This window comes from Lissotriton helveticus, chromosome 7, assembly GCF_964261635.1.
Source record: "Lissotriton helveticus chromosome 7, aLisHel1.1, whole genome shotgun sequence".
NCBI classification, from domain to species: Eukaryota; Metazoa; Chordata; class Amphibia; order Caudata; family Salamandridae; genus Lissotriton; species Lissotriton helveticus.
The window spans coordinates 1,015,431,542-1,015,455,054 of NC_136068.1; the positions used below are offsets into that span (position 1 = coordinate 1,015,431,542).

Consider the following 23,513-nt stretch of genomic DNA (forward strand, 5'->3'; position numbering starts at 1 on the left):
CTGAAGTCGCACTCACCTCACTGGCACGGCCCCGAAAGCTCGCGAAGAGGGTGTTATTAGAAAGGGAAGATGAACCGTCCAGGTGAGGGCTGGACGGCGGCCTCACCCTTGCTCATCAAAGTAAACTTCAGGCAGCGGCAGTAAAGGTGTCTCTCACCGAGCAGCAAACCACCGGCTCGAGCCGAGGGGAGGGCGGCGCCTCAAGACAAGCGCATGACGAAAGAAGTGGGCCGGATGGCTTTCGTCGAAAAAAAGAATATAAAGCGCATTTGGAATCCAAGCTAATAAACCTAAATTTCGAGTCTCTTCCCGCAGCGCCGACCTTTTAACTGTCACATGTGGTCTCCGCTACCGGTGAAGGATAAATAGCGGCAGTCACTCAATTAAAGAGCCTAAATCTTCGGGCATAAAATGTTTAACACCCGCTCACAGATAGATCATAACAATCGAGTGCAGCAGCTAAAATCTACACCAGAGGCGTGGTCGCTCGCTGGCGTGTGCAACCAATGAAATAAAACCTCTCCTTACCTCAGCCAATCCTACATTGCAATACAACCGTTGAACCCTTGAGAAGCAATGAATAATTGGCTGGAGTTTTCCAACCAATAGCATGACAAGGAATTTCGCTACCAATCAAATACCGTCGCATATTTCCTCCAGTACTGCAATAGAATATGTGTTACATTTTACTCGATTGGTTGAAACTACCTAAAGTGGATGCCCTGGTCCTACTTACTAGTCAAAAGAAGCATGTTAAGGTTTAATGTTAGGCAGGCACCGCATTTCTGTCAGTGGTTCTAACAAATGCTGCCGTTCACCGGGATTACGAGTTTAAAGTAGTGGCGTTACAGGGATCCCATCAGTACTATGCGCGGACGCTGGAGCGTGGGGGGGTGTTGTATATCTATCTTTCCTCTATTTCCATGCTCTATCATGGTTCTTACCTGTGTCACTCATTCCAGAATGTAGATGGCTCTGCCTCCTCCTAGTGTTCTAGGTGGTGACAGTTTGTGCCTGGCCAGCTTGTGTTGAGGTTGCTCTATGCTGTCTTCCTGCAATAAACCTATTGTGGTACATCTGTGGTCTCCAGCAATTCTACTACAATTTTGGCGACGTTTATATGCTGGCCAGTACCTTTGAAGACCTCATCTTGATGCCAGAATCCTTCAAGATATTGTACCAGAAAGCGACTTGCAGCGGAGCACCCTCGACAGGAAACGAACCTGCGGCGTGTTGGCTTCGTCAATTTCCCCTTGGTCCGCTTCAATCCTCACTGAAGACGCCCATCTGGTGAAATTGTGAGTAATTTTGGGGATCGGATCGGCGAGCCAAGCTGACGTCATCGTTGCCAAGGAGACGCCTTCAGCGCCGACGTCGCGAGCCAAGCACGAGCGCTACCAGCGCTGACGTCATCGTTGCCAAGGAGACGCCTTCAAGCACGAGCGCTACCAGCGCTGACGTAATTGTTGCCAAGGAGACGCCTTCAGCGCTGACGTCGCGAGCCAAGCACGAGCGCTACCGGCGTTGACGTCATCGTTGCCAAGTAGACGCCTTCGGCTGGCTCTGACAACGGTGTTGTCTGCCGTTACCTGGGTGACACTTCCTTGTTTCGTGTTGACTACGCACGCTCCTGTGTGCGTTCCAAGCCTCGTTTGTTGTATTCCAAGCCTCATTTTCAGCGGCGGCCATTTTCGCTTCCAATGTTTGTCTTCCAAGTCTCGATTTCGATCGAGTTTCGGTGGCGGCCATCTTAAGTCACTCTAACGCGGATTTTCATCGATTTTCCTCGTTTTAACTCTAAACTCCTTCTCATTCCTGTCGCAGCGCCCAAACATCTCGAGTTTCGGTGGCGGCCATCTTAAGTCACTCTAACGCGGATTTTCATCGATTTTCCTCGTTTTAACTCTAAACTCCTGCTCATTCCTGTCGCAGCGCCCAAACATCGTTTTTGGACATTTTTAAGTGGAAAGAGGTATGTTACTACTATAATTTAAAATTTAACTAGTTGTGCATAATTTTTGTTTTTCTTTATTTTTGACTCTATTACATTGTTAAACATGGCACAACAGTTTGTAGTTACCTTACCTCCTCAGTTCTTACCCGAGCCTGGGGTTCCTGACATACCTTGGGAGGACTGGTATATAATGTTTGACAATTACCTGGAAGCGCTGGATGGACAGGAATTTTCAGCCAAAAGGAAAAAGGCTATCCTTTTGAGTACTTTGGGCAAGGAAGGGCAGAGGATTTTTAGATTCCTACCAATCACACTTGGAGCTAATGGACAAGACAATGATGAATTTAAAGAAGCGGTTGATCGTTTGGAGATCAGATTCGCAAAGGAGGAGAATTTGGTTATGAACCGCTATAAATTCTATACACAACGCCAAAAAGATTCGGAAACAATAGATGATTTCGTGGCCAGACTTAGAGAGCTGTCTATAAAGTGTAAGTTCGGTGCTATGAACGACGAGCTCATAAGAGACCAATTAATTGTCCAGTGCTCAAGTAAAAAAAATCCAAGAGAGGCTATGGGCTGCTAAGAACCCGACCTTGAAAGATGCTATTGACCTGGCCAAAGTTATTGAGGAGTCTAGTAAATGCATGAAGGTCTTAGATTCACACAAGTCTTCTCCTCATCAAGAAGTCTCTGTTGTTTCTGACAAAGGTGGTGTTGCGGAGTGTGAACACTGCTGTGGAGACAGTGTTGCTGTAGTGAAAAACAGACCCAGACCTTCCGCCAAGAAAACCTCCATGAGCAAAGTCTGCAACAGGTGTGGCAGTAGTAGCCACTCTTCCGACGCGAGGTTTTGCTTTGCCTCAAACAAGGAGTGTTTGAAGTGCGGGAAAGTTGGACATTTCTCCAAAATGTGCAAGGCCAAAGCCAGACAGAGAGTGAATATTGTTGATGACTACGTTGATAATTCTGGAGTTGAGCCCGATAGACTCCTGGTCATTGATGATGTGGATGTCATCTGCGATTATCCAAGACAAACTAGACCCAAAGCCATTTTCAAGATTGACTCCCATGAGGTGTTGCTGATGGTTGACACTGGTTCTCGTCATACCATTATACCTAAGTCTACTTTTGATGCTTTTTGGGAGGGGGTGAATTTACATCGCAGTGATATTTCCCCTAAGGGTTTTAATGGCCAGAAAATTGAAATCCTTGGTTTCTTTGAATCTGAGATTGCCTTAGAGAAGAGGTCTATTTTTGGGAAGGTTTATGTTTCTATTGATGGCCCTCCCATCCTGGGATGGGTACATCAATATGACCTCTACATAGTTATCAATCCTAGAGCAAAGAATCAAATAATGGTAGTGGATGATGACTCTATTAAGTTTATTCTTTCTGAATTTGGGTCTGTGTTCAGGGAGGAGTTGGGTGAGCTTCGGGGGTATGCCCATCTTATAAAGTTGAAGAAGGATAGTTTGCCTGTTCAACATCGCGTAAGGAGGATTCCCATTTCTATCCGTAATGAGGTGAAACTCCTAATTGAAGATATGCTCCAATCCGGGGTAATTGAACCTACAGAAGCATCAGCATGGGTTTCGCCCGTCGTGATTTCTAAAAAATCAGACGGAAAATTGAGATTCTGTGTGGACCTCAGGTCCCTAAACAAGTGTGTCGTTGCGGACACCTTCCCCTTACCCAACATAACGGAGATGGTTTCCACTCTTCAGGGGGCTAGATATTTTTCAAAACTCGACCTGAAGAGCGCCTACCATCAGGTCAAGCTCCATGAATCCTCGAAGCATCTTACGGCCTTTATCACCCCGGAGGGGATTTTCCAATTTACTCGTCTCCCCTTTGGGTTGATTTCGGCAGCGAGTGTCTTCCAAAGATTGGTCAGCGAAATCTTCAAGGGGCTCAAAAACGTGGTGTTTTTTCAAGAAGACATCTTGGTCTTTGGAGACTCCGTGGCAGATCACAACCTTGTTCTTAGAAATGTTTTACACAGAATCAGGGACACTGGCCTTACATTACGTAAGGAGAAGTGTTCTTTTCTTGTGGAGAACATTGAGTACTTGGGACATGAAATCTCAGTCAATGGAGTCAGACCAAAGAAGAATCTTCTTGATGCAATACGCCTAGCCCCTTGCCCGTCTGACAAGGACCAGTTGCGGTCATTCATGGGCTTAATCGAATACTACTCCAAGTTTGTGGAGAAATTCTCAGAGAAGACCTTGCCTCTGAGGGCTCTGTTGAAGAAGGGTTGCAAATTCTCCTGGGGTCCCGAACTGGAAGTGTGTTTCAATGAGATCAAGGAAGCCATCTGCAATGCTAAGGTGCTGGCACCCTTTGATACTGCAAAGTCCTCCACTCTGTTGGTAGATGCCAGTGCCCATGGTCTCGGTGCAGTTTTACTTCAGTCCCACAAGGACAGCGACAGGCCGGTTGCTTTTGCCTCACGCACTCTTTCCAAATGTGAACAGAACTATTCTGTTATCGAGAAGGAGGCTTTGGCTGCTGCGTGGGGTGCCCACCATTTTCGACCTTACCTATGGGGCATTCGATTCAACCTTAAGACTGACCACAAACCCCTTATCCGCATTCTTTCTCCCGGGGGAGGGGCATTTGGTTCTCCAAGGTTGGCAAGGTTGGCTTCAAAACTCCAGGAATATCATTTTGACATTTCCCACATCTCTGGGTGGAGGAATTTCCAGGCTGACTGTCTGTCTAGGTTGGCTGTTCCGTCTGGTGCTGATATTGGTTTCAGTCTAGAGGGTTTTGATGAGAATGTTGCCTGGATTGATGATGTTCTTCTACTGTCTGAGAGCTCTTTTTCTCGGTCTGAGTGGGTGGATGCTATGTCCAGGGACAACGTCTTACAGGAAGTCATCCAGTTGATAAAGTTGGGTCCCCGCAGGGAGAGTTGTGTCCATGTTTCTGTTCGCCCTTTCCTTAAGGTCATTGATGATTTGTCTGTTTGCAATGACAACGTTATAATGCGTGGCGATAAATTTGTGCCTCCTGTTGATTTGAGACCCAAACTCATTTCTTTAGCCCATGAGGGTCACCTTGGCCAAACCCTGACGCAACAGCGTCTTAAGTTGAACTTCTGGTGGCCCGGTATGGACTCCATGGTTTCCTCTTGGGTTGAGGACTGCTATACTTGCAAGGTAGGTGAGAAGAGACTTAAGGTTTCTGTGGGATCTCAGATGGGTGTGCTGCAGTTCCCTGAAATTCCGTGGCACACTATCTGTTTAGATTTCATAGGTCCCATGGCCGAGCTACCTCTTTCTCAGAGGTTTGCTGTCGTCATTGTGGATTGCCATTCCAAGTGGTTGTCTGTGGAGTTTCTCAAAGATATCACTACGGTCACTACTATTAAACATCTCAAGTCTGTGTTTTTTAGGGAAGGTTTTCCTAGCGTTCTTATAACTGACAATGGCACACAATTGGTCTCGCATGACATGCAAGCCTTTTTGGCTGATTGTGGTATTTCTCATCATAGGACTTCCCTCTACAACCCCCAGGGGAATGGTCTTTGTGAACGCCTTAACAGATTGGTGAAAGGTACTGTTCAAATGGCCCTCTCCAGCGGTTCTTCTGTCCCTTCCCTTGTTAGTGAAATGGTCTATGCGTATTGTACCACTCTTCATGGTTCTCACCCCAGGTCCCCTTTTGAGATGATGAGGGGTAGGGTTCCCAGCACCAAACTCATTCCCTCTTGGCTCAAGGACTTGGTCTGTCAGTCTCTCTTGGGTGACGTGTCGGGTGTGGCCCCTAAGTCTTCTTGTAAGAGTCCTGTGGGCCTGCCTGCTAAGTGTGCTTCAAGTAAGAGTTCTATGAGTCTGCCCTCTAAGGGTCTTCCACGTAAACCTGTTGTAGGCGACAAGTCTTCTGCTAAAGTTGTTTCTAGTAAACTCGCAAAAGGTGATCTTGTCAAGGTAAAGTCTGGTCGTGTTTCAGGTGGTTTGTCTAAATTCCGTGGTCCATTTCTTGTAAAGATGGTCTATCCTCACTATGTTGTCCTCTCTAATGGGAAAAAATGGAATTTAAGGAGGGTTGCTCTCTATCAGAAAGCTGGTGTTTGTCCTGGTCCTGCTCCCTCTCCGTCCGTTCCTGCCCAGGACCTCTCATCTTCAGGGTTCATGTTTATTCCCTCTCAGGATCCAGCTCATGTGGTGCCTGCTCCTGTAAATGCCTTGGCGAGGGGCGATGGTGGAGGGGATGCTCCTGATCCCGTTGTTATTGATCCCAACCCAATTGCTGATCCCAGTTCCTCTTTGTCTGCCACCAGACCTCAGAGGTGCCATAGACCTCCTGCTTACTTGAATGATTTCTGTTGGTGACAGTTTGTGCCTGGCCAGCTTGTGTTGAGGTTGCTCTATGCTGTCTTCCTGCAATAAACCTATTGTGGTACATCTGTGGTCTCCAGCTATTCTACTACAGGGGGCTCCTCCATGCGCTTTGGGGGAAGGGGCATTTTCGTTACACTACTGATTTAAAGTCCCTTATAACCCATTTTAATTTGTTTACTGGCAAAGAAGACTTTTTTGTATTTAGTAATTGCAGTAATTTTTTTTTTATAAAATAGCCAAACAGTGAAAATCTTTTTAAAGTTACAATATTAAGCGAAATTACAAGGTATTCGGACAGAAGATATGATGACAGACATATCAATGATAGCTGTTGGGCGGACTCAACGAGTTGTTCTAACTCTGGGTGAAAGTGTTAGAAGATAATAGCTGTTAAAAGAATCTATACAATTATTGGTCGCCAGGGAGGGTGCTGCAGACGTTCTGTTTAGTATTTATTTACTTATGCGGTTTTATATAGCGTGGACTTTACCCGGTGTCAGAGCGCTTCACAATAGGAACAGAACTGATACATGAGGAGAAAATTACAAAAGCAAACGTTAAGTTACATGAGGCAAAAGTGACAATTGTGAGCAAACAAAATACAAGAGGTAGCAAACGGTGCATTACAGGAGGAAAAAGTGACGTGTGCAGGTTACAAAAGCGTACAAAGTGCAAGTAGAGGCAGGCGGGCAACTAGAGCCAAATTTCGGGGGGGGGCTGAAAATATTTCGGGGGGGGGGCTAATTCTTCCAACCACGGACAAAGTGGCTGTGAGAAGGGGTGACCACACAACAAAAGCCTCATTTACAACTAAATGGTCTTTTAAAGACCTGTTAAGTACTCGGGTGCCGCTGCAATGACATGCTCGTTAGCCCGCGAAGCTGTGTCAGCCCGGGCTGACAGGCACGACGGGGGGGGGGGGCTGAAGCCCCGTGAGCCCAATGGGTGTTGCGCGCCTGAGTAGAGGTATAGTACTGCAATTAATTGCAGACGCTCAAACACAAGAACAAACGTTATGTCTGCAATGGTGGCACTTGTGCAAGTATCTAAAGCAAACAAAATGTAAGAGGTAGCAAACAGTGTGTTACAAGAGAAAAGTGACGTGTGCATGTTACAAAAGAGTACCAAACACAGGTAGAAGGATAATACTGCAATAAATGGCAGAACACACTGGGAAGGCACTTCCATAGTCATGGAGAAAAGGATTCTCTATAATGGAAGGTCTTCCTTCAGATAATAGGGAGGGTGTGAATTAAATTTGGAAGTGTCTTTGAAGGAGGAGAACTTTGAGGTCAGTTTTGAAGGCCTGGGAGGAGGTGGTGGTCCAGAGCTGAGGCAGAAGTGAGTTCCAGATTCTCACCGCGTTGCCTGAAAAGGATTGGGCCATCAATCTTTCCTTCTTGAAAGTGGGAGGTTCAAACAGTTCCTTTTCTGCATTACGTGATGTTCTAGAGCCTCCAGAGAGTTTCAGTTTATTCGCCAGGTAGCGAGGAGAGGAGGAGTGCAAGGCTTTGTGGGTGATACAGGCAGTCTTGCAGATAGATCTTTCCTCGATGCGAAGCCAGCGGAGGGTGGATAACATGGGTGTGATGTGGTCACTCCTTTTGGCCCCATAAATGAAGCGAGCTGCTGAATGGAGAACAGATTTAAGGGGATACAGGTGGGATTTGGGGAGGCCAGTTAGAAGAGAATTGCAGTAGTCCAGTCTGGAGAGGACCAGCGATTGGACCAGGGTTTTAAGGTCTTGCTCCGGGAAGAAGCGACAAATTCCCCAAAGAAGACGCAGTGCATGAGATGGGGAGCAAAGTCCTGGTTTGGGTATTTGGGTTGGGTATTATTGAAAATAAGAGGCAAAGTCTAGTGCAGAAACAATTCCGTGTGGTGCCAATGAATGTGAAATCATGTCAAGAAGTTCTAGTAACCTTTTTAATGGGTTTATATTTCCGGGAGAAAATGATAAAGATGAATAATGATTTTTCATTTGGGTCCAATACGCGTATACTGAATTAACATGATTACAGTTGAATTGAGTCTAATATGATGAACAGAAGTGTGATCTAGTTGTGTGACATTTATATAGAATATATTGGATAATATGGATGCTGTTCTGATGTTGCTTTTGCTATTTCCTCCTGTATTCACCCCTCCAATCTCACCCCCCTGCACATCTTCTGTCCCTACAAACTCTGCAGAAACGTAGACAAGCTGATGTCATGGTTTTCACCGAGTGAGTGTGCTTGGAATGAACTTTCTCGTGTTCCTAAATAGCATTTTTCATGGCCCTTCCGCTGTAGTTCAGTTGCTGGGTCTAGTCATATTCATTTGTGTGAAGCATTGTTACATACAAGTCAACATTTTAGGACAGGGACGTGGGAGATTTAAAATAAAAATCAGGAGAATTAAATTCCCCATTGATTTCTATTGTAGAAAATGCGATTTCAGGCGGGAGACAGCTAAAATAAAGCCATTTTTGGCTTGAAAAATCAGTAGTCTCCGGCCTTAATAGGGTCTATTGGCATGTATGTTGTTGTAATGTTTCATATTAGTTAGAACATCTCTGGATGGCAGTAAAATGGAAAATGCTGGATTTTGTTTATAAGTTGGATAGTATTTATTAACTTGGAGAGTGGTGTATATCATTCTGATTTCTGAAAAGCGTTGTTACTTGTGATAATGCCAAGATGAATCTGAACTTTTGCTAATTTGTAATGCAAGATTTGTGTATAAAACCCCTTGGCTTTGGGGGTGAGACACATTTTCTGCTAGGGATGCTGCTCGATTTCTGTATGATGTCCTGCTCATTTCGGAGTTAGATTATTTCTGATTCTTGCATAGTCTATATCTTTCTGTATTTGAGCCTTCGTGGCATTTATTCGGTATGTCTTGAATTTTGAGTTTTTGGTAATAAAAACCTTAAACGTTTCTGTGATCTAGAAGTGAATTATCTAGTAGTCCCAGTTACTTATGATTATTACTATGCTAAATTGATGTTGAGGAGCAGCCCCGGTCTAGCGGGGGTGCCTGGTGGGCTAGTCCCTCCCCAACATGACCTGTGGCTGACCGAGTCACAGCAGAAGAGGCAGTGGAGAAGGCACCTGTTAAGTGCTTCCTTCATCTCCGTGTCGGATCGTGGTAATGTTTTTTCACTGTCTTTAAAACTGAAATTGGGCGGTGTGTTTTGGGGATAGAGTTGAGCAAGCTAACAAATGAACAAGGAGAGCCCCAGAACCGAGTTAAGGCTCTGGCTTGCCTCTTAGAACCCACGCACGAGAAAATCCCTGAAAATGTTTGGTATGTAAAACATACAACAAACATCACATAAAATATGATACAGTCCAAAAGTGTATTTCTTTAACATATGGAAGTTTTGACAATAATGTGTCACAATATAGAGCTGCACACAGAATTACTTTTTAAAAGTGATGGTTTTTATGCATGAACTTAGAATCAATCCTGCCCCCAACCTCACATTGGTGAAAGTGCCACTAGTGAACCAACATGCTGTTGCAGGGACTCTGCTCAGGAACAGAACTATGCTTGGGGCCATAGAACCTTGGCATGTAGGGACTGAGTTACCATACCACTGAGGTATCTATGAGCCAGGGTCTGGCTAGCTATAGTGATTCACTGTTATTCTAACCTTACCAGAAAGAAAAGTGAATTTACACCCCAGAACATAACCCTCTCAACCCTCTCAGTTATTGCGGTTACAGGTCACAACCTTTCGCTCTCTCACGTGTACTTGTCCACAATAAAATGAACAAGAGACACAAAGGAAGTTTAGAATATTTATTTAAACTATTGTGCACTAAAATGCAGTATTTATGCTACAATTTGAAAACAAATGCTTACTAAAAATACTGTTAGCATGGTCAATGTACCATGAAAGGCCCTTTCCTGTTATAAGACAGAGTTGTCTAAACCTCCTTTCCCCTCTTCTAAGGCTAAATGATTATATATAAAAAAATCTCTGGGATTAGTGGTGGGCCCCGTACCTTAGCATACAGAGATAGACTCTCTACATCTCAATTGACGCAGTGCTCTTGTCTCTGTATTCTCCCTCCATGTGTGTTTTTTGGAACTCTGTGCTCATCTATATGATAAGACGTGTGCTCATAAACAACAGCTGCATTCTCGTGTTATGTCTAGGTGCTAGGGCCTAACCAGAGAAAATAACAAGGCATTGTTGTTTGACCTTGTCTGTGGTGTGCAGACTAAATCCCAGGAAAAGAACAGAACACAAAAGCATATGCCGGTTCTGTGTGAAAATACAATGCGGCACAAAGGCAAGTGTGTTTATATATTAATGTGTGCAAAGGAAAATGCAGCCTACAGCTACATAATTAGGCTAAAATAGGGAAAACTACAATGGGCCATACATGGAATACAAAATACCCTTCCTTTGGTCAGGATAATAGCACAAAAGAGAATACCAAATGGAATATATATAGTTTGAAGGTAAACATGCCTAAATCATAATTATAAAAATGACATTCACCGGAAACCAATAGAAGAAAGGGTCAGTTTGGAAAAGCAGTCAAATGATGGTGTTTCGGAGGAATCCATTGTGCTAATCACCAATTCGAAGGCTAAGGACTCCATGAAGGAGTCCGACTGCGTGTGCGATGATTGGTCTACTGCCCAAGCCGCGAGCTCCAAAGAACAAACATGATCTCCGCTCACAGACGATGCCAAGACATTTGCTGGGCAACCTGCATCCGTGTTAGTGAAGCCTACATACTGTGTAGCCAATGGCTCAACCCTCACATTATAAACAAGTTGCAAACCCAGGAACCTTTCTTAAAATGGGTCGCAAAGGGACTCATCAACAGCCCAAAATTCAAGGCAGTAGGAATCTGCAAAGCCAGTCAAATGTCTAGTGCCCGTTCAAAGGGGCACCAGATACAGTGGAACACAGGTTGCACGCTGGTAAGTCAGGCATGTCGAAATGTTAGCGATAAATAAATAAAATTCTAGCTAGCACGTGAAGAATTTTCAACTCTATTAAGGACACGGAGGCGAGGATTATGCTTCTCTTTACTTTACTGGCAGAACAGCAGCCAATGAGAACTTTAAATTAGCATAACCAGGAAGGACAACCCCCTCCATAGTATACACCAATCACATAACACTTTATACTATATAATGTTCGTGATGTAAAACACCTTCCTCTTTCTTTGCGAAAAACCTTTCAACAAAGTTCTTAAACTTGACCGTCGAACACTGAACACTGCTGATTCCTTCATCGACTTGAATCCGAACTTCAACCACAGGAATTTCTTCTGCCGATCCCGACAAGAATTACCATTGACTCCTTAATCTGGCTTACTCTGTTCTACTGAAAAGAGAATATACATCGTAATATACCGTTCACTGAACGTATGTCCAACAATAAAATGGACGGGAAGAACCCCACTAATGAAATACATAATATAATATCAACACAATCATGAATATGAACAAAGTCCAACCTCATATTGTAAAATATAGTTTGGAGGGTGGGATAATCCTCGCCTCCGTGTCCTTAATAGAATAGAAAATTCTTGACACGCTAGCTAGAAAATCTTTTATTCTATGTCAGTCCATGGAGGCTCAGATTATGCTATTTTAAAGTTGTCCTACCACATTAGTTGCAACATCTACAATTGGTTTGAAATAACATTTTTGAATGTAGAATCAGAGGCTAAACTAAGCTCAGTGGGCTTATCCCTTTTGCTGCATTAGTCAGTGGATTCAACAACAATACATATTATTTGTATCTTTATTATTTTTTGAATTTAGTTTAAAACACATTTATTTGGACTTTTGTCATTAAAACATGTAAACATAACTTTGGTGTACATATATACAGTGCAATCAATTCATGAATATTTCCACTGGTTCTAAATCTCTTATACAGTCAAAAAAACATGATTATACATATCCACATATTGTGACACACTAATGTCATATCTCCTCACACCTCACATTCCATTACATACTCACATACCATACAAACACATACATACATCAAGTACATTACTATTACAGCTTGAATTGGCATGCCAACAAACTCATGGCGAGAACCCTTCCCTAATGTCCATGAATGCTGCCAGCTGGAGGTCCAACAGGCCGACTCACGTTTCAGTGGAACAAGGGTATTTAAATCCACCTTCTAAAGGACCACATACTTGCATTAATTTATGTAGGGGAGGTAAGATGAGGACTCAATAATACAAGTTGGCTTTATACACAGTGGTAAAAGCATGTGTGCCGGAATATTAGGCACATATGGGGCCTTCTTCTCCATTAGACGTGCTGACACTCTCAATTGTGCCTCTGGCTTATCTAAGCGCTTGCAAATTTGTTGAGGTAGCAGAGAGCAGCTTCCCAAAGGAATGCTCAGTGGTTGCTTCATTATGTCTCTTATCATGCTTCAGCACTGGGCATTTCGCACACAATATCCCAAGATATAGATCTGCGTCCCTATTCGTTAGACTCTGTCAGGGTTCTCTCGTATGAAATAGTGGCCTGCTTCCGTCCTGCTTACTGCTAGGTACTGAAATTTAATGTCCACAGTGAGATGTATTGCCACTTTAATTTCTGTTTGCATGTTGTCTCACCATCATATAGCTATTGCCAGGTGACAGTGCGTATACTCTGCGGCCATGGATACTCACACCGTGCCTGTCTCCCAACAACCCACATGAAAGGCGGTAAAACATGGCACATAGGCGCACCAGGTCCTTGATTGAGTGCACATTTGGGCTTCTAAAATCACGCTTCTGGTGCCTTCACAAGAGTGGTGGAGACTTGCAGTATGCGCCTGAGACAGTCTGCAAAATAGTGGTAACCTATGGCAGACTCCACAGCATTGCCTGCAGGGGTGACTTGCTCGCGGAGTTATCTGAATCTGACTCCAGGGTGCACTTGGTGTAATGTATGGTGTAATGTATGGTTGCATGAGCCAGCCTACAGATTTGTTCTGGTCATTGCGTCCATTCTTTGTGCCCGGCTGCGCTCCATGCGCCTTTGCTGCGCTCTCTCCTCGGGCAACTCTATACACAGCTGCCCAAAAGCCCCTGCAAGGGTATCACATTTTCCCTCAACACGGGCTTGGTTCTCAGCTATCTGTTGGGTGATATTTACAAATTCCTGGCTCAGCTTGGTGTTAATAGGCCTAATCTGTTTTGCTGCAGGTGCTGAATCTTCAGCAAGGCCTGTTCCATGACACCAAACATCGCCTGATTGGCTGCTCCAGCATGGGAGGGAGTGTGCAGCCTTGCTTGCAGCAGTCTTCCTGACTGCTGTGTTGGACGCAGCAGCCGGACCCTGGTGACCGGAGTGCATTGGATTGGTTCTGGGGATGCTGAGACATCTATCCTTGGAGCCTGTGGTGACCTGGATACAGCAGTAGCTTGGACATTTGAACAACTTGGCTGACTTGTTGTTCCCTCATCCTGCCCTTCCTCCATCTGGCTCTGCTGCTGGAATGCATCTACATCATCCGCCCTTTGCTCTCCTCCCAGAGGTGTATCTATGTGGCAAGTAGGAAAAGAAAGAAAAAAAATATGTGAGGCACTATCTCAGTGGTGGTACTATGTTTTTCAGCTCATGTCAGAGCTTAACTGCACCGTTTATGTCACTGACTACATTTCCTGTGACTTTTGGTTCATGTAAATGGAGCATCTAGATGTATTTGGGTGTGGGTGGGTGGCATGCATGTGGAGAGCAGGTGTTTGGCTGAAATGATTATATGGTACACATTTCACACTTATCAGGGAGTGGCGGAGGCAGAAATGTGTTGAGGGTCTTGAATCCACCCACTAACTCTCTCTCTCTACTACTCTCCGGCTACTAACTACCATAGCCTCTACTGTTAATGGTTCTAAGACATTGGATGGGCCTCCTCCTGTTCCTTGGACTTCACACAGCCGTGTTGCCACCCTCTCCTTGGCCCTAGAGCGCAGGTCGAACCACCTTTTCTTTGAATCTTGCAGTGTCCTGTTAGCCACACCCAGGGCAGTTATGTGCAGCTGCATCTCTCTCCAGATTTTTCTTTTGTCTGACTGGGACAGTGTGAGATGCCCTCCCAAACAGCCCCGTGGGTGTTGCAGCATTCTTCTATTAGTATGCCTAGTTCCTTTTCTGAGAATTTATGTTTGCGCAGAAGCTCCTTTCGGGCCTTCTCACTGTGCTTGTGGACATTTTGGGTTTTCTTTTGGAGCCTGCCTTCAGTGTTGGTCTGTGCTGCTACACCTTACCATGTGCTATCAATTCTGATCAGGATCCTCCAGGGACACCACTCCCTGTGTCTGGGTCCTTCTGCTCTCCCAGGAAGTGTTTCTGCATGTTTTTTTTACAGCGGTCGCTATTTGAATGCTCAAAGTGGCCGTTCCTGCCGTGTTCGCCATATGCCAATGCAAAAAAGGCTTTTCAGCAGCCAACGCTATTTGTGAGCGCTTACTGACTCGCAATAAGCCTCCTCACAAAATTGCGGTGCGAGTCCTTTGCGACTTGCAATTTTGGGCCCGAAATGCGTCCGGCTGGAAAACCGAAAAGGACTTTGTTCCCGGCTCGTGCCCTTGCTTTGGCATAATTTCCTACCCGTATGTGCATCCCACCTAGGGGCAACTCTTTCTTCTTTTTGATAGCGGCCAGCCCGGTCGCGGGATTGCACTACCGCGAAAAAATTGCGGTCCACAGCTACCTTATTTGGGCAGCTAACTGTGGAACAGGAGGTGCCCTTTAATTGCGGGGTGCTTGCGGGAACATCGGCAATCCTTTTAAAAACTTTTTTTGGATGTGAGTGGCGGCGGCGACCCACTTGGGTTTTACTAAACCACTAATCCCAGAAATTTGCTTCAGGTGGTACACCAGAGCACAATTATTGCGGGGATTTACTGGTGTTTGCCGCATGCCGTCATGTCACATGGTCTGCCACTGAAGAGGGCGTTGGCCCGAAACGCGTCTGGCAGAAAAACCGAAAAGGACTTTGTTCACGGCTCGTGCCCTTGCTTTGGCATAATTTCCTACCTGTAAGTGCATCCCACCAAATATATATATATATGTATATATATATATATATATATATATTTTTTTTTTCCTCAATGTGGTTCCTGTCGGGGCGTGCAACAGCGGGTGCAGGCGTTGGGCCAAACCAATGTCCAAATTCAATTTTAGACACAAAAGACGCCGCACTCTGGAATCTTGTGATGTACATTTTAAATACAGAGCCAGTCTGTCACACCGATGCGTTTCGGACAGCTCAGCCTTTCTCACGGTAGAGGGCACTACTATTACATCTGTATTTATGTAATTTCCTGTGAATTCCAATTCCAATAGACTTCTGGGAGTTGTAGTTTAGTTAAAAAACAATACTAGAGCCCTCGTGACAGAATCATATATATGCAGAACATGTATCCACTCAATAACAAAGGAATACGGCGGAACTCCTCTGTGAGTATTCAAAAATAAACATTATTCAAGTGCTAGAAACAGACTGTCAACGCTTTTTGACTGCTCATGGCAGCCTTGTTCATGACAGAGTGCGTCACCTTGTGATGCCATAAATAAGGATGTGCACAACTAACGTAAAAGACATTCTCAGGTTTAGGGGAAAAGAAATATAAAAATACAGTGAATGTCATTAATATCCAAATGGAGAGGATACTGTTCAGTCACATATAATTAAGTTCTCAAATGTGAAACCTGATATATACGTACAATTAACCATTCATAGTGACTTGAATTACATTGCAAGTGAAAAAATCACAATATAAAACAGGTAAAAACATGAAAACATGTTACAAGAATATTACATGCCTTACTGTCACCTTAGTTCATGAAAAACAAATTGTCAAGAGGCAAGTGCCTAATGTCTTTCTACAAAACGTTCCCCTATAGTCACCTTTAATAAAGTGCAAAGTGCTATAAAAAATATCCATCCGTCCGAGGGTATGAAGCTCTACATTACCTTAAAGCAATAATAATGCAAAGAAAGATACTCAGTATTTCATATAGTAAGACTAATAGTATCCTCGAGGGACTATATATATATATATTTCGAGGCGACCACCAGAGGGCAAAACTCTCAAAAGGAGCAATCTTGTTGGGAAAGCTGCTTCACCTGTTAATGCCGTGGCATCCTCCTCCTTTGAGAAAGGTCAATGATGACCGAAATGCATTTGGAAATGCCAGCGCTGCAATCAGCAAATAAACGCTTTTAAATCCACGGAAAGTTCACGTGAGCAAGCTTTGTAAGAAGTGAAACGTGTTGGGTTTGGTTGGAACAATAAACCGCTGAATACTTAACCAAGACGAGTGAGTGCGTTTTCATTTTCCCTGCGGGGAACCTGCTGCATATCTAAACGACGGACCCAGTCGTAGAAAAACACGCACCGCGCTAAAAATAGAGCGCCGACACCGCAAAGGGTCACAACTGCTTCTCATATATATATTTCACCTAGAGTATTAATGGATGAATTGAAACAGACCCACTATATGGATGAACACCCTTCCAATATGGCGCCCATAGAGGCACAAAGGGTTACAGTCCTATGTCTATGTCAATGTCTACAGATTTTGGTATTTCTATGGGATGTTTGTAACTAACGAGTGACACACTGACGAAGGCTAACGCCGAAACGCGTCTGTGCTTTTTTGTTCCCTACGATTAAATAACTGGACACCTTTTGGGTTGTGAGTGCTGCCTCTTTCTAACTATATGAGAAGAGTTTTGAGCGTCATATATATATATATATATATATATATCAAATCCAATATCTGCACTCCTTGCTGTCCAGAAACACACGGACCTCTTCGTGGAAAAACAGCCTTTATTTCACTTCAAAGGCAAACAAACTCGACGCGTTTTGGGAACTCTCCTCCCTTGCTCATGAGTGACAGTGTATTCTCACTGATAGGTTTTAAATAAACATGTGACATTTCATAAACAACAGAAATAAAAAGCAGACTTTCGCTGCTAAACAATAATGTGATTGACTTAAAAAGAAAAAACGGAAAGTATTTACATCATATGATTTCGTCTCATTTCTATTTACAATATGTGCACTCTCATTTTAGTTCATGCATTTGTCTCCCTGTTTTAAATCAATCTTTGGCATTTTTTTCTTTTTTGGTCAATTCAAAGAAAACTTTATCAAACAGCCGTGTGCTGCAATTCAATTCAGTTTGCAGTCTCATTAGTCAAAATTGGGCCAGTTCCCCTATACCTTTTCTTGCTGTTCGTTTTAGGTATCTAGCCATAGTGGGCTAAGTATGCAACCATTTTCTTTCTAAATTAATATATACTGCCCTATAGGCTTCATGCCAAATTTTTCAAACAGTGTTATTAACATTAGTCCGTTTGTAAAGTGTCACCTTCTGCATTCATTCAAATTATTTCTTAATGGAGACTGCCAAAATCTCATTTTCTTCTTCTTCTTATACTTTCCTTTTAAATCTATAAAAAATACACAAAATACATATCAACCCACATGAAAACTAAATACACCATACGTGATTAAAAAACTTTCGGTTAATGTGAGACAGTTATGATTACTCTATTGTCAAATTTTCTCCCCAGATACCACAATGGTTACCAAATTGCGGTGACTCCTCCGATGCCCGAGCAGAATAACATCTAACATTTCAAAACGTCAGTTTAGCATTTTAAACTCTAGACATTTATACACAAATATTCTTAAGAATTATTTGTATAGGGATGAAAAAATACAGTAATAATAATGAGAATAAATGCCAAACACAGTGATCTTCCTTCTACTTATAATTTCCTACCCTAGATGGGTTTCTAATTCCTCATCACAATTATGACCTATCGGGACTGTTGTCTGATATTTTATAATGAATCTTGACTCTAGCCCTCGCAGTCGTTGTACTCTGTTCCCTCCTCTCTCATCGTGTTTTACCATATCCAGTACACAAAATCTCAATAGGTTTGTATTCTGGCTATGCTCTGATTGGAAGTGTCTGGCGATGGGATATGCTTTATCGCCGTTTTTTATCGCTCTCAAGTGCTCCAAGATCCTGATTTTTGCCTTATGTATGGTGCTGCCTATGTAGGCCTTCTCACATGGGCAGAACAGAGCATACACCGCAAATTCGGTATTACATGATGTGTGTTCTTGTATTTTGAAGGGTTCTGCTTCTGGGGACAGCTTGACTTCTTTGCAGTTTTTACTATTCCTGCATGCCTTGCAGCGGGGAAAAAAGCCTTGTATTCCTATTACTCTCTCTTTCTTTGGCTCTACTGCACTGCACAGCTCATCTTTTAGTGACTTACATTTCCTAAAAGTTATTTGCGGATATGGTTCTACATATTCTGCAATTTCTGGGTCTGTTTTTAAAACTGGCCAGAATTTCTTCAGACTTTGTTTTACCATAAAGGCTTGACTACTATAGGTAGTAATGAATCGTGTAGTACTTTCATCCTTGTCTCCTACATTTTTCCTTTTCTCTGTCAATAGAGAGTCTCTGCTTCTTTCTGAGACTATTGATTTTGCTCTCTCTATTGTTTTCTGTGTGTAGCCCCTTGCCGCAAACCTCTCTGTCATTGTTCTTTCCTCTTCCTCAAAACTCAGGGCAGTGCTGCAATTGCGTTTGGCCCTGAGGAGCTCCCCTACCGGTATGCTCTGTATCAATGAGCTTTGATGGCAGCTACGCGCATGTAGCAGGCTGTTACCTGCGGTAGTCTTCCTAAATAGGATACTTTCTAGTCTGTTGTTTTCTACTCTCAATCTTAAGTCCAGAAAATGTAAGCTGTCTCGGTCCCATTGGCTAGTGAATTTCAGGTTATAGTCATTGATGTTCAGGGAGTCTACAAAAATCTTTGCTTCTACTTCTGTCCCTGACCACACCACAAAAATGTCATCGATGTACCTGGCCCATTTGACCACTTTCTCTTTGTACATTGATGTTCTGTAAACTACTTCCTCCTCCCAGTACCCCATGAAGAAACCCGCAAAGCACGGCGCGAAGCAGGTCCCCATGGAAGTACCGAGGATTTGTCAATAGATTTTATTATCGAAGAGGAAGTAGTTTTGGGTTAGGCAGATTTCCATAATCCTCAGTAACATTTGTGTGTGATGGAGATAGGATATCGATCTTTTCGATAGGAAATGTTTACATGCTGCCAGGCCTAGTTCATAAGGTATGCATGTATATAACCCAACTACATCTAATGAGAGAAGGGTGTAGTTCCCCTCCCATTTCAGTGTTTTAAGGAATTTCAGAAAGGCTCCCGAATCTTTTATATAGGATGGCAGATTCTGCACCAAGCTCTGCAGAAAAAAATCTGCATATCTTGATGCATTTTCTAGACAGCTCCCTATTGAGTAGATAATAGGTCTCCCTGGTGGGTTGTTTCGGTCTTTATGGATCTTCGGTAGAAGATATAATGCCGGAATCTTAGGGAACTTGCATTCTAAGAATCTGTATTCTTGAATTTCAATAAGTCCTTTTTCTTTCCACTCCAGAAGCAATGCATGGAATGTCCTCAATGACGTCTCATATTCCATCCGATTGCTTCTGCAGTATCTCGTTTCATCTGACAGCTGTCTCAATCCCTCTTGTATGTAGTTTGTTTTTGATTAAACAACCACATTGCCTCCTTTGTCGGATTTTTTTATAATTATTGTGTTATCATTCCTTAGGTTCGACAATGCCTTTCTTTGTGACATACTTATGTTGTTCCAGCCTTTGTATTTTCTGTTATTCGTTATTTGTTGCAACTCTTTGCACATCCCTCTTTCAAACATATCAATGACATCACTTTTTACTTGTGGGAGGAAAATCGATTTAGGTTTAAACCCACTGTTCGTGCTAAGATTCAATGGTATGTTCTCTGCTGCAAATCTTTCATAGGGGCAGCTACCATCTTCTACTTCCCCAGCTAAAACTTTCAATGAATGTTCCAATTCTGCCTCAGACATACTCATACTGCTGGGATTTTCTTTAGGTGTTGCGGTTTGGCTGTCACCTTGGTGGCAAACCATTTTCTAATTCGCAACTTCCTAGTGAAAAAAATAAGTCAATACGACTTTGTGTAAAATTAAAAGTTTTAGATGGGCAGAACCCCAACTCCATAGATAAAAGTTCTACCTCAGTAGTGGTGAGTTTCCTGTGTGAGAGGTTGATCACGGTTTGTTTGTCCATTACTTCTCCTTCAGTTGGCCTCTCGTTCTTCTTCCCACGGGGCTTCCTTGTTCTTCCATATTGGAGGTATTCCTGCTTTTGCCTCCTCTGTTTCCTCTTCCTCGACTTTGAAACGATTGTTTGTTGCTGGTTTGTCTCCCCTTCATAACCATATCGAACTCTCTTAAAACGCTTGCTTTTAACCCAGATGGTCCTTGCACACTGGAAGTTTCACTCCCACTTATTATACTTTTTTCTGTGGATGTTTCAATATTCAACTGCGTGTCCGTTTCCTCTGTTGTCCTGGTGTTAACGCATTGCCTGTAATCGTAGTTTGCATTGTTTTTCTCATTTTATCGTATTTTTTGGCAAATGTTATTATTTGGCCTTTTTGATAGTCTACCAAGTCCCTTTGGAATTTCCTTAGTTTTTTTACTTTTATATCTTTTTCAATTTTGTTTAAGCTGGTTTCCATTCTCTCCATTTCTTTCTTAAATTCATCATCACTGCACAGACTTGTTAGCTCGTTGCTGTATTCTTCAATTTCTTTATTCAGCCTCTCAACATCTTTTTTGGCGAGTTGCACCAACATTTTCAACATATTGGTGGAGCATTGGTGATTGTTTTCTGCCCAGTTTGTAATCAATTCGGGGTCTGGATTCTGAAAGGTCGGCATGATGAATATTCTTAAACCCCTTGGGACTCTTGACACCTCTATGTATTTCTGTAGTGTAGTGGCTTCCCACCACTTATTCTGTTAGCTCTTTAAAGCCCTCCAGAGCTTGTCCCATAATAGTCTCTTAGTTGACTTTCCTGTTTGTTGTCCTTCACCCTCATTGATCGGGGTTATGTTACTTCCTTGACATTGTTCAAACATAGCGTTTGCTTCCTGTAATCTCCTGTCTCTTCTTCCTGTTGCCATTATCAAATGAATGTGTTCCTGATGGTATTATGCACTATTGTGTGCCACTGTTTTCCACTTGTGCCTTAGGCATGTGCCTATTTGTTATTTCATTGGCACTCTCCTTCTCCGGTTTTATCTGCTTTCAAAAACACTTGATTTGGGACCGTGTCCTGTGATTATTATTACTTTTTAGCACTGCTCCGACTGCGATTTTCAATCGGCGGTTAATATATAATCACTCACGGTTTCCAGATGTGTTTCTCTTTCCCAACCGGGGGCTTGAGCAAAATGTATCACGTCAATTCCAAGGGACCCGGCAGCCGCCGACCCTCGCTATGCTCCCAGCCACTTCCGAAGGCGGTTCGTGTGTGGGTTGCGAGCCCGTAAATCAAATCCAATATCTGCGCTCCTTGCTGTCCAGAAACACACGGACACCTCTTCGTGGAAAAACAGCCTTTATTTCACTTCAAAGGCAAACAAGCTCGACGCGTTTCGGGAACTCTCCTCCCTTGCTCACGAGTAATATGTAAATGTACATGTATTTATATAGCGCAAATCACCGACACGGTATCTAAGCGCTTGCTTAGGGAACCCGTCCTGGTATTCCCCTGTGAGATACCCCGGCAGGGTATCCACAAGGTGAAAGCCAGGCATCCCGCCGCGAGGGGCCGTAGTGGAGATTAAGCAAGCTATTTCCCAGAGTCGCAGAGTGTGACCCCGTGAGTCCAGTAGGCACCGGAGCGAGAATTGTCGAGTCCGTGGAATTTTTGAGCCCGAGACCCGCCGAGGCGGGGAATCGAACCCTGGTCCACGGCCGATCTCAGCTTTCGGGTCTGCCGCCTCTAACCACTGAGCCACGCTTCCCCACTGCCGCCTCTAACCACTGAGCCACGCTTCTCCAGTGACAGTGTATTCTCACTGATAGGTTTTAAATAAACATGTGACATTTCATAAACAACAGAAATAAAAAGCAGACTTCGCTGCTAAACAATAATGTGATTGACTTAAAAGGAAAAAACTGGAAGTATTTACATCATATGATTTCGTCTCATTTCTATTTACAATATGTGCACTCTCATTTTAGTTCATGCATTTGTCTCCCTGTTTTAAATGAATCGTTGGCATTATTTTCTTTTTTGCACATTTCAAAGAAAACTTTTTCAAACAGCCGTGTGCTGCAATTCAATTCAGTTTGCAGTCTCATTAGTCAAAATTGGGCCAGTGCCCCTATACCTTTTCTTGCTGTTCGTTTTAGGTATTCTATATATATATATAATGTAAGAAAGATACTCAGTATTTCATATAGTAAGACTAATAGTATCCTCCGGGGACTATATATATATATATATATATATATATATATATATATATATATATTGCCCTTCAACCCAGATGAAAATGCAATAAAGAAAACCTGTAATTTATCCTGGTGGTCCGTCTCCTGCGTGCTTTGCCGATCCGAGTTGGGATTGGAGGTGGTGTTTGGAGTTTTCCTGCATATATATATATATGTATATTTATTTGTTTTTTTGCTGAAGCCTGACAGTATTACCAGTGGCATAAACCTCTCTGGGATTTATTATGCATGCAGTACTTAATACTGCACAGTGATTTACAAATATGTACAAGTAGGCAGGTGGAAATACCTATGGTGACACCCACCTAACTGTCCACACCCCTAGCGAGCCATGAAGCAGAATACATGAAACTGCCCACATATACTAAACACAATATAATGAGGTGTAGCTCTCAAAAGGTAGGCCTACTGGCTTGGTCAGAGTGTCACTCTATTCATGAAAGCAGAAACATATAACAAATCAATGCAAAGCCATGAAAACATCTAACAATGGTACCACTTTACAATGACATTCATTAGAACATTTAATGACTCACTATCAACCCTAAGAGTATAAAGTATCATTGTCAGTTTTGTCATTGTGATTAAAGCATTACAATTTCTAAAAAATATAAGCATGATTTTTTTCCTACTTTCAACATGCTGTAAGCACAGCTTTAAGACCCAACAGGGATCACCCCACGCCACAACCTCTGAGTAAAAGGCCATGCTCTAAGAGTATGTGAAACTGTGTAAAACCATTCATTGGGTTATCAATTTTAATCTCTAGGAGACTTAGAATGACTTTTAGAAAAACCTTAGCCACACTCCCGG

General features: G+C 43.1%; 1 protein-coding gene across 1 annotated transcript in view; it reads right to left on the bottom strand.

The window, feature by feature from the left end:
- The window catches only part of MED7 (mediator complex subunit 7), a 12,450-nt gene extending 11,969 nt beyond the window's left edge, over positions 1–481 (bottom strand). The window contains exon 1 of the mRNA XM_078653710.1: positions 17–481. The gene's annotated coding sequence lies outside the window, so the exon portion shown is untranslated. The remainder of the gene's footprint in view (positions 1–16) is intronic.
- Between the last annotated feature and the right edge of the window lie 23,032 nt (positions 482–23,513).